The sequence below is a fragment of the Lepisosteus platostomus genome, chromosome 8 (assembly GCF_059453375.1).
Source record: "Lepisosteus platostomus isolate fLepPlt1 chromosome 8, fLepPlt1.hap1, whole genome shotgun sequence".
In the NCBI taxonomy this organism is placed as follows: domain Eukaryota; kingdom Metazoa; phylum Chordata; class Actinopteri; order Semionotiformes; family Lepisosteidae; genus Lepisosteus; species Lepisosteus platostomus.
Genome location: NC_142618.1, coordinates 8,526,394 through 8,540,701, shown reverse-complemented (window position 1 = coordinate 8,540,701; position 14,308 = coordinate 8,526,394). Strand labels below are relative to the sequence as shown.

Here is a 14,308-nt window from a genome sequence, read left to right as displayed (position 1 = left end):
GAGGATATTGAGGAGAAGCATTAAGCTGCCTGATGTTTATCTGTGTGGATGAAAATGAAGACAGAAAAAAGAGAAAACAAGGATTTGTTGGACATTCCAGTGCAATTCAAGCCACCCTTTATGATAAAAAGTACCAATATTGCCCTCAGTGATGTGAGCTACGGTGTTTTTGGATAGCTTAGAGATTCACACAGCTCAATATATTACAATGACTTCTAGTGTCTGTCTGCATGCTGCATGATATATTTAGAACGGAAGAATTAAGTACATGAAGACAGATAGAGTTTTTTTAAATCAAAGAAGATATTAAAAAGCCTTGCGTTCTGTTTTTAATAAAAACCTTAAAGCATCCTGGAGCCAGTATTTCCATCTGCAGAGGAGTTTAGCTTGTCCCAAGGCAGCAAGTTAACATTCTTTGTTGTATTTATAGGCCATATATCCTGTGCCCAGTCTGACTTTACATTGTTAAGTAGTTGACAAAAGCTAAGAATTGTCCTTGTGGTGTCATTGCTTGATAAAAATGGTTGGCTGCTTTCTGCGGTGTATATATGTACAGTATATGTATCCCTTTCAGTCTGCTTATATTTTGCAGTTGTACTAGTCACAGAAAAGCCTTCATAAATGCTTTAAAAATAGGGAGGAACATTATACACTTAAATAACGTAGTAGTTGTTCTCTGTCTATCATCCCTTACATTTTATGAGAAGTGCAAGATTTTATGTTTGTGAAGTCAATCACTGGAAAAAAATAGGTTTTTTTTTAAATATACTTTTTATTAAAAAAAGATGGCTAGAACTGGAGCAGGAAGGGAACAGCACTCTATGACATATCTCATTTCTGCTCTGTTAGTTCTTGGTCTTAGGTGTTGGAGCTCTGACTTTCTGGGAGATGTTTCGGTCTCTGACAACAACATGATTCAGGGCATCTTCCTTTTTGTAAAATTTCAGGCAAAGAGTGAAATCAATAGCTTGGCTGTGACTTTTATCCAATATGACATTACCTCCACAACCATTTATACAATGGGGTAGTTAGCGGGGCGATTTTGGTTAAAGTACCTTGCTCAAGGGTAGAACAGCAGTACCTCTGCTTGAACTTAGAACCACAACTGTTCAGTTACAAATCCTGAATCCTAACCACTGTTCCACACTACTGCCTTTTATGAAAAGAAACCAGGTCTAGATCACAAAAGCTACTATGTTACTTGCTATAGTGCATACATTACTCATCACTAACTTCACTAAACACCAAGGAAATACTAAAAAAGCTAAAAACACAATACACCCAATACGACTTGCTTTTTTAACTCTTAAGGTCACTTCAGCATCTTTTTCTAATGCACATATATTTTTCCAGTAATCTGCAGGGCTGAATCTGTATCTTAGTTTTCTTTTTAAACTTTTGGAAATAACATTTAATCTCTTTACTGTTTTTCTGATGTCTTGTTCAATGTTTACTTCTGGTCTAGCTTACATAAAGCACTGTGCTTAATTAAAATATCCTGACCTGACTCTAGACACAAATCCCACTGAGAGCTACAGTACGTACAGTAGGAGCTTTCCTTCACTGAACCTTGTGAAAAAGTCACAACATAAGAAGACCTTATTATGCATGGTATTCGTAGAAAATAAGACATAGTGTTTTTGTTTAATACTTGAACACAAGCAAGGCTACAACCAAAAGCAGGCCTTTTGACCCATGAGGTCCATTTGGTAGTTAGTAATGTATTGATCCAAGGATCTCATCCAGTTGTTAAAGAAAGCCTAAGTTTCAGCTTCCACCAAATGGCTGGATAGATTGTTCACTGCTCCCTCAACACTTTGGGTGTTGAAGACTTTTTAAATGCACTTCCATGTAGTTTCCACTTGAGTCCTTTGGTTTGTGTTCCACGGTTCATTTTGAAGATATCCATTGGTTTGCCTTCCTTAATGGCACTGGAATTCCTCAGGTCCCCTCATAGTCTTCTCTGTTCAGGACTGAAGCAACGAGCAAGGTACTGTACCTGGACATATCTGGTTGTTGTGACTGATATCACCGCTGCAAGATCTTACACAATAAGATCACGGCTGCAAGATTGTACACAATATTCTAAATGAGGTCTTACTAGTGCATTGTACAATTTTAACATAACAACCCCTTGAGTTAGGTTTTGGGCTTATAACACTATGCGCTAACACTTTGTTTGACTTCTATTGCTTCCTTGCATTGTTAAAAGATGTAAAAGATGTGTCAACATAAATACCTTCCTTTAATTTTTTTCCAGGATCAGTGTTTCCTGTTTTGTATCTACGATATACAGTACAGAAGGTTTCTATTTTAAGGCACTCCACAATATGTGTTGTTTTGCACTCAAGTCATTGATAAATCCAGATACTTAACGTAAAATTTCTCTGCACTTGTAGATTTTTTTAAAGAAGGCACCAAAGGCCAACAACGTTTTGAAAAAATATTTTGGAGAATAAAAAATTATTCCTTCTGCACACAATGCTGTTGCACATGACTTCGTGAGATAATGAATCCTGATGCTCCGAACATTAACTTTTAGTTGATTAAACCAATTCTATATGACCAACAATCAAGTGACATTTGTTGGTTGAGACCAAAATTTGTAAGGAGTTGGTGATGCTAGCTATTTCTCTTTAAGGTTTTTTTATGGGTTATACAGTAGGTACAATAAATATATGCGTGTGTCTGAACTGAATGTTGGGAATGTATCTCAAGCTAATTACATATTCTTTGTGGATATTAATTCCCCTTTCTGAGATATAAGTTGCATTATTTAGGAAAATAAACTGGACTTGTAACAGGACCCTATGTGCTCTGTATTTGGCAGCTAAAAGTGAAACACGCACTTAGCCTAACTTTAGGTTTAACTAACCTGACTCTATTCCATTCATTCTTATGGGAAAAGCCTCCTGCTTTAAGGCGCATGGGCAAGGCTGCCGCTCTTACAGTCCCAAAACCTGCATATTTGCCTTATTCTTCTAAGGAAAATTCTCTGTACGGTATGTATCGTTTCTCTAGAAGTTGTGACTTTCTCGTCCCTATCCTTGATGTAAATTGGGGGACATTTGCAGTCCTTTTTTGCTGCCTGCACATATGCCTCAATTGTCTACATTAAATGTCATCTGCTAGGTGTTTACCTAGTCTTGAATTTGAGCTAATTTTAGTTTCCTGTTTTGGATCCTAGCTATCTGCACCCTGACTACTTTACTAAGTGTACCAGGAACTAGATCATTAATGTAAATCAGGAACAGCACTCATCCTAGTATAGATCCCTGTGGTACTCCACTAAATGCCTTATCCGTACTGTTTTGTGTTTCATTAATCGGTTCCATTAATCAAGTCTAAATGCAGATGTTTACCTGACCAGAAATCATTCTTGTTCTTTTTTTTCCCTTTGAACTCTTTCTCAGGCTAGAATATCCCTTGTGTTGTGTGTTGATTGATACTGAGCACAGTATTATCTTCCTACTGTTCTGTAAAACTCAACGATTCTATTGCTTACCCTTAATGGTTTTGTAGAGGACATGGAGGAATTAAATAAATACCATGATCCCTTTTATATGTAGTTTTCTGCATTTCCACATCACCCATGTGATACTGTATGTACTAAGTGTCTGCCTGCCACCAAAGTGGATCACTTTGCACTAAAAGCTTTTAAGTCTTTTTGCAGCTCCCTTGCTGTGATTTCTGTGTTTACCACTCCCCACATTTTGGTATTATCTGCAAATACAACTAGTTTGCTAACTATGTCAGAATTTACATCGAGGTTATAGATCAGGAAGAGCAAAGAGCTGAAAATGGACTCCTGTGGCATACCACTGCTTCTATCTGCTCAATTGGAAGTTGTGTCACTTAAGATGACTTGCTGTTTCCTATTTGGTCAGCAGTTCTTGATCTATGTACATACATCAAGTTTTTATAAGGTTTGTTAAAAGGTTTTTGTATCAGAAGCTTTCTAGTAGACAAAAATATCATGTCATATGGTTTACTTTTGTCTACTGTCCTTGTTACCTGTTTAAAAACGTATAGTATGTGTTAGAACTGTCCTTCCTTTTCTAAATTCATATTGGAATGACAGAAGTATAACTTATTCGTCTATAGTTATATATACAATATTACTGTGTTTTTCTGTTAAACATATTTTGAAATGGTGCTGTTTCAGTTATATACTGTAGCTGGGATTTCAGCTGGAATAAAAGCCAGCATAGGTCTCCTGAACCAGGGTCTCCCAGCCCAGGGCTGGATCCCTTTAAAGTGCTTTTTTGTCTCTTTTGACTTTAGTAAAGTATGTTTTCCTGTGCATGAGAAGACTGAGGTTGTATTTTGTCTGTCAATCACATGGGAGCACAGCAGTGAATGTGACCTGAATGTGACATCTTCCTTTAAGATAGAAAAAAACTTCTCAAAATGCGACAGCCATATACTGTAGCAGTGCTTCCCAAACCTGGGCTGACAACAAAGATCAAGTTTAAAAAGCATGGATCTCAGAGCAGCTCTTTCCAGCATTGATCCAAATATGAAAAGGTGCCATTCCAAGAAACAAGATCACATCTCACTGCTTTTTTAAATTCAGGTCAAAAAAGCAAATCACATATTTTTCATTTAAACTGTTATCTATATTTTATTTTGAAATAAATGTTGTATTTGTGCTGATTATTTAAAAAAATAATTCCTAAAATTCCAACATGATCTATCAGTCTTAGATATAATATTATACAGAGGATAATTTCTGTTTCAAAGTGATATTAACTGGCAAGAGGCTTTTGATACAACACACAGTGAAAATATTTATAGAACGTTTTTAAAGTTTAATCAATATTGAAATTAATTTTCAATCCAGCTGCTGACAGGGTATTCAAAGCACGTTACATTTTGAATCCACATTTTTAAAGTTTAGTTGTTATTTAATAATTATTTGATTAACATAAATGAGCTCGAGTTATGTCTGTTTTTTAAGACTACAGTATGTTACTGGGTAAATTATTTAGAATTGATAAATCTAAATAGAAAATAATTCATACTCAAATCCAGCTATGTTAAAAACAGTCCTCTTCAGACTAAAAATAGATTGCTTCAAGTGTAAGTTTGGACACAATTTTTTCCACATGGAATTCCGAAGACGTTTCAGATGCAGACTCAGATGATTAAAACACATGCAAGGCTAATCTTTGTACTTGGGTTCTTCTCAGTTTCCAGAGTATGCAAGTGGTCTGTGTAACTTTTGTAAAGTACCGTATAATGAGTAGCATCTTTCCTTTTGGCAGATAAATCTGAATTGTATCTGTTTAGGATTAGCAGAATTCCCAAACCTGGATGAAGATATTTAATATGTTCATAGAAATCAAGAGTGTATTTATCTACTGTACCTTGCAGTTTTTGAAGAGCAGGAACCCCAGCCCAGTTAGGGATGAAGGTTGTTTATCTCAGTCTGGACGCCTTAGTCTCAGGAGACAACTGCATTTTCTGTTTGCCAAGTAATATGAACTCCTGTACAGTGTGTTATTGTTTCCCACCAGTGAATAGATAAAGATTTAATGCATGAGGCAGGCAGGCAAGCTTCCGATCATTATGACAGTGTGCCTCTACCGAAAAGATGTCATGTTACAGTCCTGAATTACATAAGTGTACAGAACACAATGTCTTGCCCTGTTTGAGGAGAGCCTTCAAAATGATAGAAAAGCAGCCATCCCAACGTGGAACAGTGGAGAACGAAACTTATCATGTTAGTGAATGGCACTAAATATAGTTCTGTGTGAGGCTGGTCAGATTTTTATTAATGATTCCTCCCCTGCCTTTCCTCATTTTCCTATGGACAGAGGTGGGAAGCTGACAGCCATTTCCCAGCAGCATCAAATAAAGTTTAAATTTTCTGACCACCAAAGTGACATGTGGGGAGCGGATGAACATCTTTTTCCCCACCAAACACGTACAGTATGAGGATGATCTTTGACCAGCAAGAGGTAGTCTCTTAGTGTGGAGGAGAACATTTATTATGTTGTTGAGAGTCAAGAGAGCCCTGGCCAACTAACTCCATCCAGCCCTCAGTGGCACAGAGTTAAGTGTGCTCTGCCACTTGGGGAATCTCAAGTGACTCGGACCTGCAAACGTAGAGCTCAGTCTGGGCTCAGTCAAGCTCCTTTACTGGTTGAGCAACGTGGGAGACCCAGGCCTCTTGTTTTGCCTTACCTTTAGTACATTTAATATTTGCATGAACAAATATGCGTATTTTCCAGTCACAGGTTCAGTTTATCTAAGTTTCCAGCCTATAATCACATCCCTTTGTGAACTAGTAATTCAAATTCAGAAATTCACATTTTAGCAGTACTGTATTTTTTTTTGTTAAGTCCTCTGTTGCGGATGTACAGAAACCTCCATTTAATAATGGGATGTATCCCTGAGGTCTACAGTACAGTAGTAGTAATAATAATAATAATAATAATAATAATAATAATAATAATAATAATAATACCACTACTTTCCTGATGGACGATAAAAGTGAATATCATAGCATTCTCTGAGAAGTTGTGTACTCAAGCTAGATCATTCCTTATGTCTGTGCATTTCAAAGGAAACAGTAGTCCTCTAGAGTCAGCTGGGGGATGGTCATTGCTAATGTTGAAATATCCCAGTCCCCTGAGGTCTACACAGCACAGTCCAGCCCAATACAGTCATATTGTAGCGGATTCGCCTGGTGCTGCGGCCGAAGAGTACCTGGGTGGGGTACGTGGCAGGTAGCAGGATGGGCGTAGTAGTGGCCAGGGTGGGGACTAGGAAAGCCACTGACCAGTGCAGCTGACCCGCTGCAAAACGGGTGAACAGAGTGGTGAGATCGCTCGGTTTAGTGTATATACAGTAGTTCCCTGGTTTCGCTCCCCTGTTATACTTGTACCCAATTGCCACCCTGTCCCTGTGTAAGTGTACCCAAATAGATCCCAGTGTGTTGTGCTCTCTTTCTTTCTCTCTTTCTGCTTGCACGCGGGCGCTGTGGTTGTGTTTGCTGTGCTGGATGCTCGTCCGAAAAATAAAGCGCCGTTTTTCATTCAAACGAGAGTCTGAATCACTGTGTCAGTCCTCGCCGAACCCAAAAATATTACAATATTATAGTTACATACAGTATACAGTATCATTGTCTGAGAAAACCGTCTGCAGACTCCATTGATTAGCACATGAGAAACGCACATACTAGTTTATCATTGCTACCAGAAAATGGTAGTCTCAGAGAGCCGACATCCTGAACATGAACTATCTCCAGGTTCCATTGAAGACACAGGCCTTTATCAGACAGGTAATTTAGCAGCTACCTTTTCTATCATGCAATCCTGACAATGTTATACAGAAGTAAGTTTTTTATTGAAACTGATTATGAGATGCTAGAAAGTAAAGAGGACTAAGAAAGTGCTGTTGCCCCTCTCTCTGCACCACATTCAGCTGCCCCAGAGAATCGGGAACTGTGGGAGATTATTTGATTAATCTGGGATGTGATCCACTTTTTCAGTTACTTCTTACATTTATTTAAAGGGTAACTGCAGCTCTATTGTCATTTTTCGGGGTTAGAAAGAACCAGCATTGATAAGTGCATACAAACTACAATGAATGTCAAATATACACAGTAACATATAAACCTCCAGTTTACACCATAAAATAGACAAATTTTCACGGTATCCACAGCGCCATATTCAGTGATTCACTACGCAACTTCCAGTGATGTGAAACAGCCCTATTACATTGTAAATGTGTAGGCATGTGAATACATCTCTTTTAATCCAAAATAAATATTGCTCTTGACTTTGAGATGATTATGCTAACAAACGCAACTTGTTCACATACATACAGATCACGTTGGAACATTTCTGCAGTGAAATGTCTGCTGCACAGTTGGTCAGTTAACACCCCAGGTAGGGTTAGGATTAGCATTCACACTCTAATTAGGCAGCTTTTAAGCTCGGGGCTGGATTTTTGGGCCCAAGTCAGGTTTAGGATGAGTGGTTTCTTGCTCCTATCTGAAATCTGTTTTTTCAGAAACTCTCTGAGGCCTGGATGGCACGGTTGACCACGCGGTAATTGTATCTCAAAACTGACTTGGTCGGATCAAAAGTTGTAACCAGGCATTATTGAATCTCATTCCCTTGTATGGGCTTTGATCACTGGTCTTGATTGTTTCCCACTCATACTTTTTGGTTTGGGGAACATGTCAAAGTCTGTTGTCTAGAGAAGTTCATATATAGATCACGGAAATGCCCAGATGACACCCCTGGTAGCGTTAGGGTTAGCATTCACACTCTAATTAGCCAATTTTTAAGCTCAGGGCTGGATTTTGGGGCTCAAGTCAGGTTTAGGACAAAATGTTTTTTTGCTACTATCTGAAAATGTTTTTTTCAGAAACTCTCTGGGGCCTGGTGCACCGCGCGTTAATTACTGTATATCCCAAAAATGACTCGGTCGGATCTAAAGTTGTAACCAAGCATTATTGAATCTCATTCACCTGCAAGAGCTTTGATCAGTGGTCTTGGTTGTTTCCCACTCATACTTTTTGATTCTGGGAACATGTCTAAATCCGATGGCCAGAGAGGCTCAGATATACAGTACTATCAGGTAGGTGCAAAAACATCTAATGTTGCCTTCGATGAACTGTGCTCCTCTAGTTCTGAGTAGTAGTGCTACCGCTTTCCATTGTATAGTGGCCCAACTTGGGTTTGATATTTATGTGTTTATAAGCTATGCAAATGTATGTAGAATATATTTGTACAATCATTTCCACTGATCACCGTACTGTAAATGATTAGAAAATATCTACTTTCTTTCAACTTATGTTGGAGATTGAATTACAATTTCAGCAAGCATCGTACTGTATATTAATAAAAACGCAAAATATTACTGTGGGAGTTCAGCCAAGCGTTGCAAAGGATATTGTGCCAAAAACCAGAAGTTTAATAATAACAAAAATGTTTTTTACAGGGATGCGTTTGGAGAGATTTACACCACACCAGCTGAACTATTGAACTATACAGTCAATAAATTTAAGCTTCTTTTCTTCCTCTGCACTTTGATCCTAGAAATTCATAAATTGAAGAAATAGAACCGACTGCGGCAGAGAGACAGAAACTTTGTACTAGGAGTGGATGTGGCTGATGTCGGGTAACTCAAGCTCCCACTCCTGATCAGAAGTTATAGTTAATTAAAAGGCCAACCTTGAGCCTTTCACTTTGATCCTGGCTCACTAAAGAGAAGGGGTTTCGCCTCAAACTGGAAGAGATGGTAATTTTGGTTGAGTTTGAACCCTGGTAGTCACAAGTGTCGCCAAAAGCCCCAGTGCGCCAGGCAGGGTGGCAATTATATCCTTAGAGCTTTGCCCAAAAGTTTTATCTGCCACTCACTTACTGTATAGTGCTTTTCTGGGTTGTGCCACACAGATGGATGGGCAGGAGGCTTCGAGTTTCACCTGACACCAGACATCAGACACCAATCTGATCTGAGGAGAAAATTAGGATTATCAGATGTGCAGTCCAGCCAAGGTCATGCTGCAGTGTTCCCTTTGTATTTTACAGTACGTGACAAATCAAAAACTGTGTTTGGACACAAAGGACACAAAACCCTGTGTTTTAAACTGCTTTTGTCCAGTTTTTCTTTTAAAGTACCTTTAAAGGTGGCTTCTCAAAGCCCTTTACAGAATGACAACAACAATAAATAAAAAGAATACACAAGATAACACACAATTACAATATATAGAGGAGACCATGGATGGTGGTACTAAGTAGGTGCAGAGGAGTAAAGAATGGAACCAGTTAAGTAAAGGCTCTTCTAAAGAAGAAAGTTTTGAGTCTGGATTTGAAGGAGTTTAGAGAAGGTGTCTCTCTGATATCCTTGGGGAGAAAGTTCCAGAGCTTGGGGGCCTAACAAACAGTAAATAAGAAGTAAAATTTTCTAGGTATAAAATAATGATTTATATATGATTGTTCAAAACAAGTGGCATAAAATTGCTTTATTCTTGCAATTTTTCATTTCATATCTGGTTAATAAGCAAAGTGTCTTTCTTCTCTGATTAATTTGCCTTTTATAGGTGTTGTACGTGTAGGTGCTACTGTATGTCTGAGGAGTGTGTGAAATACTCTTTTGAATACCATCAGTACTGAGAAGCAGATTACTTATAGATCTATCCAGATGGTAAAGTTTACATGTATGCAATGAAAGAATCATAGAAAAATATCACCATGCAAATATTTTTCTTCTCCAGGGTATTTAGTCAAGCACATACTGTATTACGCAGTGTATTGCCTGAAGTTCTTTTCACTTTACACTAATTATATTGCAGTTCCTCTAAATAATTATGGGCTTGGCTTTCTGTTGACAAATTCTGGACCGATAGCCTTTGCAATTTGCTTAATACAGACTGAACAGTTTGCCCACAAATCACCCATTGGCTGGGAAAAGCACCGCTGTCTTTTTCTGGCTTTCCGTGCTTTTTTGAGATTCCTTTCCTGTTATTCTTTTGTCTTGGTGTCTTCCATTTAAAGCAGCCTTTGAACTGTTTAGGTCCAATTCCTCCCCCCTAGAGACTGACAGAGATAACAAAGATTTTTTTTCTATCAGCAGGTCTTGGAAGGAGTTACGTGGGCTGCAAGCATCCTCAAAGGCAATCTGTTCAGGCGACAAGTGTCATAAAGATAACATGAGGACAGTGTCCTTGACATGTGTTCCATATCACACTGGCTTCTATGAAGCCTGATGTTTGATTATACATGCAGCCACAAATAGGCTGAAGCCCAATTGTTTAAAAGGAGGAAAATAAATGCCAGTCCCCTCTCTCCCACTCTCTTGTAGTGGCCAACGCAAGGTCCTGATTGCTATATCTACATGATTAAATGGTGTACTATTCTACACTTCATTTCATCTCACCATGTGAAAAGGATTTAGGGACATAATTATAGATCCTCAGTCAGAACATATGGATATATCATTCCATGTCCTGCATTTTCAGTGTTTACTTTACAGTGAATATACTGCCCTTTAAAAGGCAGTTAGACGCAATTGCTTAACTGGATCACAACTCAGCAAAACATAATCATTGCTCTCTGAGTATAGGATGTTTTTAAAATTATTAACCATAATTGTTTAAACATTATAGTTGTGATTATGCCAACACATCTAGTGAAAAGAATATTGTTGGGGCAGTGTTCTTGATGACCTCCATTCAAAGCAGTCACATAAAAAAAAATGCACAACCATATAAATACTGAGAGGCTATAATAATGCAATGAAGAGTTTTAGAACCACGACGATTTATTGTGCTTTTAATGCGTCTCAGTATACTTGCAAATTAGTAAAATGCAGGAGTGAAATGTGATTTTAAATGGGCTTTGGGATTAGTGATCAGCATCACCCATAAAATGTGCATAAGGGATTGAAGAGTGATTGTGTGGAATGAAAAGGAGGTTGCCTTGTTTAACGGTGAGCGTGGTTTTAGTGTTTTTAACTGGGGAACCAATCTGACCAAAGGCAAATTTAAAGGAATGTCCTGTGATGAAAAATAATTGCTAAAAACAAGGGACGCTTCATATCTTGTGTATTCTGTGGTTTGTGGCTATTGCATCTATTTTTTTATTGGGACTGCTCTCTGTCTAAGCTGTTGATCCCCTCGTATAATATGGAGGTTATTTACCCCCAAGACCTGACACTGGCTGTGCGATTCCTTAATACAGATCACAGTTAACACTTAAGAGTTCTTAAGAACTTAAAAGAGTTCTCTTATGTTAACAACTGTAATGGCTGCTGTGTGCCCTAATCTGATGCTGACTAAGGTTGTCAAGTGTGATAGACATTATTCTGTGATACTAGAAAACCTGCAATCTGTAAACCCAGTGCAAGGCCTGAGCACAAACATGTCATTTGAAATTCATTTCTGTGAATGGAAACCTTGGGCTTTGTTTAAGTTTGCAAATTTGTTCAGTAGGAACGAGCACTGGTCTAACTGTGGTGTAATTGTCTGGAAACTGACTACTATTCGTTAGTAGTGCTTTGATGATTATACTGTACTACTGTTCAGAAATGATACAATTTCAAATACAAATCTCAGGTTTGTAATTTTTCAGCCTCTCAAATTATGTACCCCCTGTTAGTAACTATGGACATAAATGTAACTTCTAAAAGTCTTAGTGTTAAAGGTGATGTCAGACTGAAAACAGCAATGCTCAGTTTCTATACAGTACAAACGGCACACACAAGACAGAGTTGTGTGCAGTACAGCTTAGTTTTAGATATCTGAACAGTTATCATTTAAAAAAAATAATGCCGCAAATTACTTTAACACTATTTTAGGTATAACCTGTTAGTCTGTGAGGGACATAATAGCATTAACAACCCCTTTATAAGACCTATAGATACTGTATTTGTTGACAGTTTACTAATAAATAAGGAACAAGTAATAGGTTTATTCCATGCTGAAAAAAAGAAGAAAGAGAACACAACGTTTCGGCTGTGGAGCCTTCTTCAGGTGTCATAAACCTATTACTTGTTCCTTTGCAGCCTACGCATGCTGACGCAGCTGCCCACCTGAACTAATAAATAAATAATACACACTAAAATATATGGTTTACTAATCAGGCATGTATTTTTTGTGTGGGTTTCCCCTGGCTGCTCCTGTTTCCTCCCACCGTCCAAAGACATGGTGGTAGGATAAATGTCCCTGGTGTGAATGTGTCCATGTTTGTGTCTGTGTGAGCCTTGAGAGGGACTGGTGTCCTGTTCTGGGTGTATCCTGCCATGTGCTCCTTGCCTCTCAGGACAGGCTCTAATTCCCTTGCATCTCTGAATTGGATGAACACCAAAAATTGAATTCATTTAATTTCCGTAAACCTTTTCTCTATTTGTGGGCTCAAGGCAATGACTCCAGCACCGCATAGAGAGAGTGAGGAAGAGTATACAACCCTCTCCTATCACACACCTGTTGAGATGTTTATCATCTGTTGTGCTGCACACTCTGCGGTACCTTATAGGAGGGTTAGAGCCCATTCGAGGAGTGTCGTGTCTCTCACTCATACCTCACTCACTGCAAGCTTGCAGGTGTCACTGGAAAACAAAGTCGAGAGAGAACAAATCCAAGCCACACCCTAGGAGGCAAACTGGCAGTTGTGCAATTCTGCTTGAAAAATCCCCAGTCTTTTACTGGTGCAGTCCAGACTGGCGCAGTCACTTTTTAAAGGGCTGTACTTTTGAAATGCTGCTTGACTGATACTGTAATATGCTGGAGACAAGAGCATAATTTAAGGTTAATTGCATTGAATTACAGGATTACAAAAGAGCCTAAACTCAGTTTCTGCCCACAGCACTCTTACTGAAGGGAGCTCCAGGTTATTTACTGCTTGCTTTTTTTACTATTTTTGGAGCTTTTGTTTAGTCTCAGGGTATTTCATACCAATCTCAGTCCTTACTAGACAGATCTATATTGAGGCAAATGTTGACCCTCTTTGACCTGGAAAGCAACTCACATGAAGGAGTTTCAGAAAGCAGTGTACATGAAAATATACGTAAAAGCCGCCTCTGTTTGTTCAGAGACAGTAGGACGTAGCATGGTTCTTGAATTGATCTTTATTTAAAATATTAAAAATCGCAGAGACACATAGTAAATTGAAATCTAAAAAGCCCTCTCAGAGAGTGCGGGAAGGTAATAAGATTTTGAGCTCACTATGCTCAATTTAATTTGAGTGGTGAGCTTATTCACTGCGGCATGTTTCTCAGTAGAAATGTGGGCTGTGAGATAACGTTGTGTAAGTCCTTAACTAAGTCTTCTGTGTCTTCTGAAGAGATCAATAAAAATGTATCCCTCTGGGTGCTGTGATCTGCAGAATTACTGAGGTTTATTCCCAAGTAAAATTCCTTTTAAAGTGTCGGGCTCTATATTGAAGACTCTGTGAGACATGGATACACTTTTGTATGATGAATATTTTCCACTGATGCCCAGATTAACTAGCTATTGAGTTCTCTTCCCTCGTGGAGTTTGTGAACATCTTCCTTGATGCCAGAAACCGAAACACCTGGCTTTTTCGACAGTGCAACCAAATAATTACATTTCCAGGATTAATATCTTGCTTGTCTTATTTGAACTGGTGCTGGTATTTGCAGCTACTTTCCTAAGGACTTTATCTTTAAGAAGTCAAGCAACACCTAGGCATAACTTCAGGTTATTGGATGGCACAATGAGCTGTACCCTGCTACCCACAGTGATAACATCCCCCCAACGAGAACATTTGCAGAAATTCCATAGTCTGTACAGCTGCATCACCGAATAAATGAAAAAATAAAATAAAAAGAG

General features: G+C 38.5%; 1 protein-coding gene across 2 annotated transcripts in view; it reads left to right on the top strand.

Annotated features, from left to right (window-relative positions):
• prex2 (phosphatidylinositol-3,4,5-trisphosphate-dependent Rac exchange factor 2) overlaps positions 1-14,308 on the top strand; it is a 152,768-nt gene that overhangs the window by 17,776 nt on the left and 120,684 nt on the right. The gene's annotated exons all lie outside the window — the stretch shown is intronic.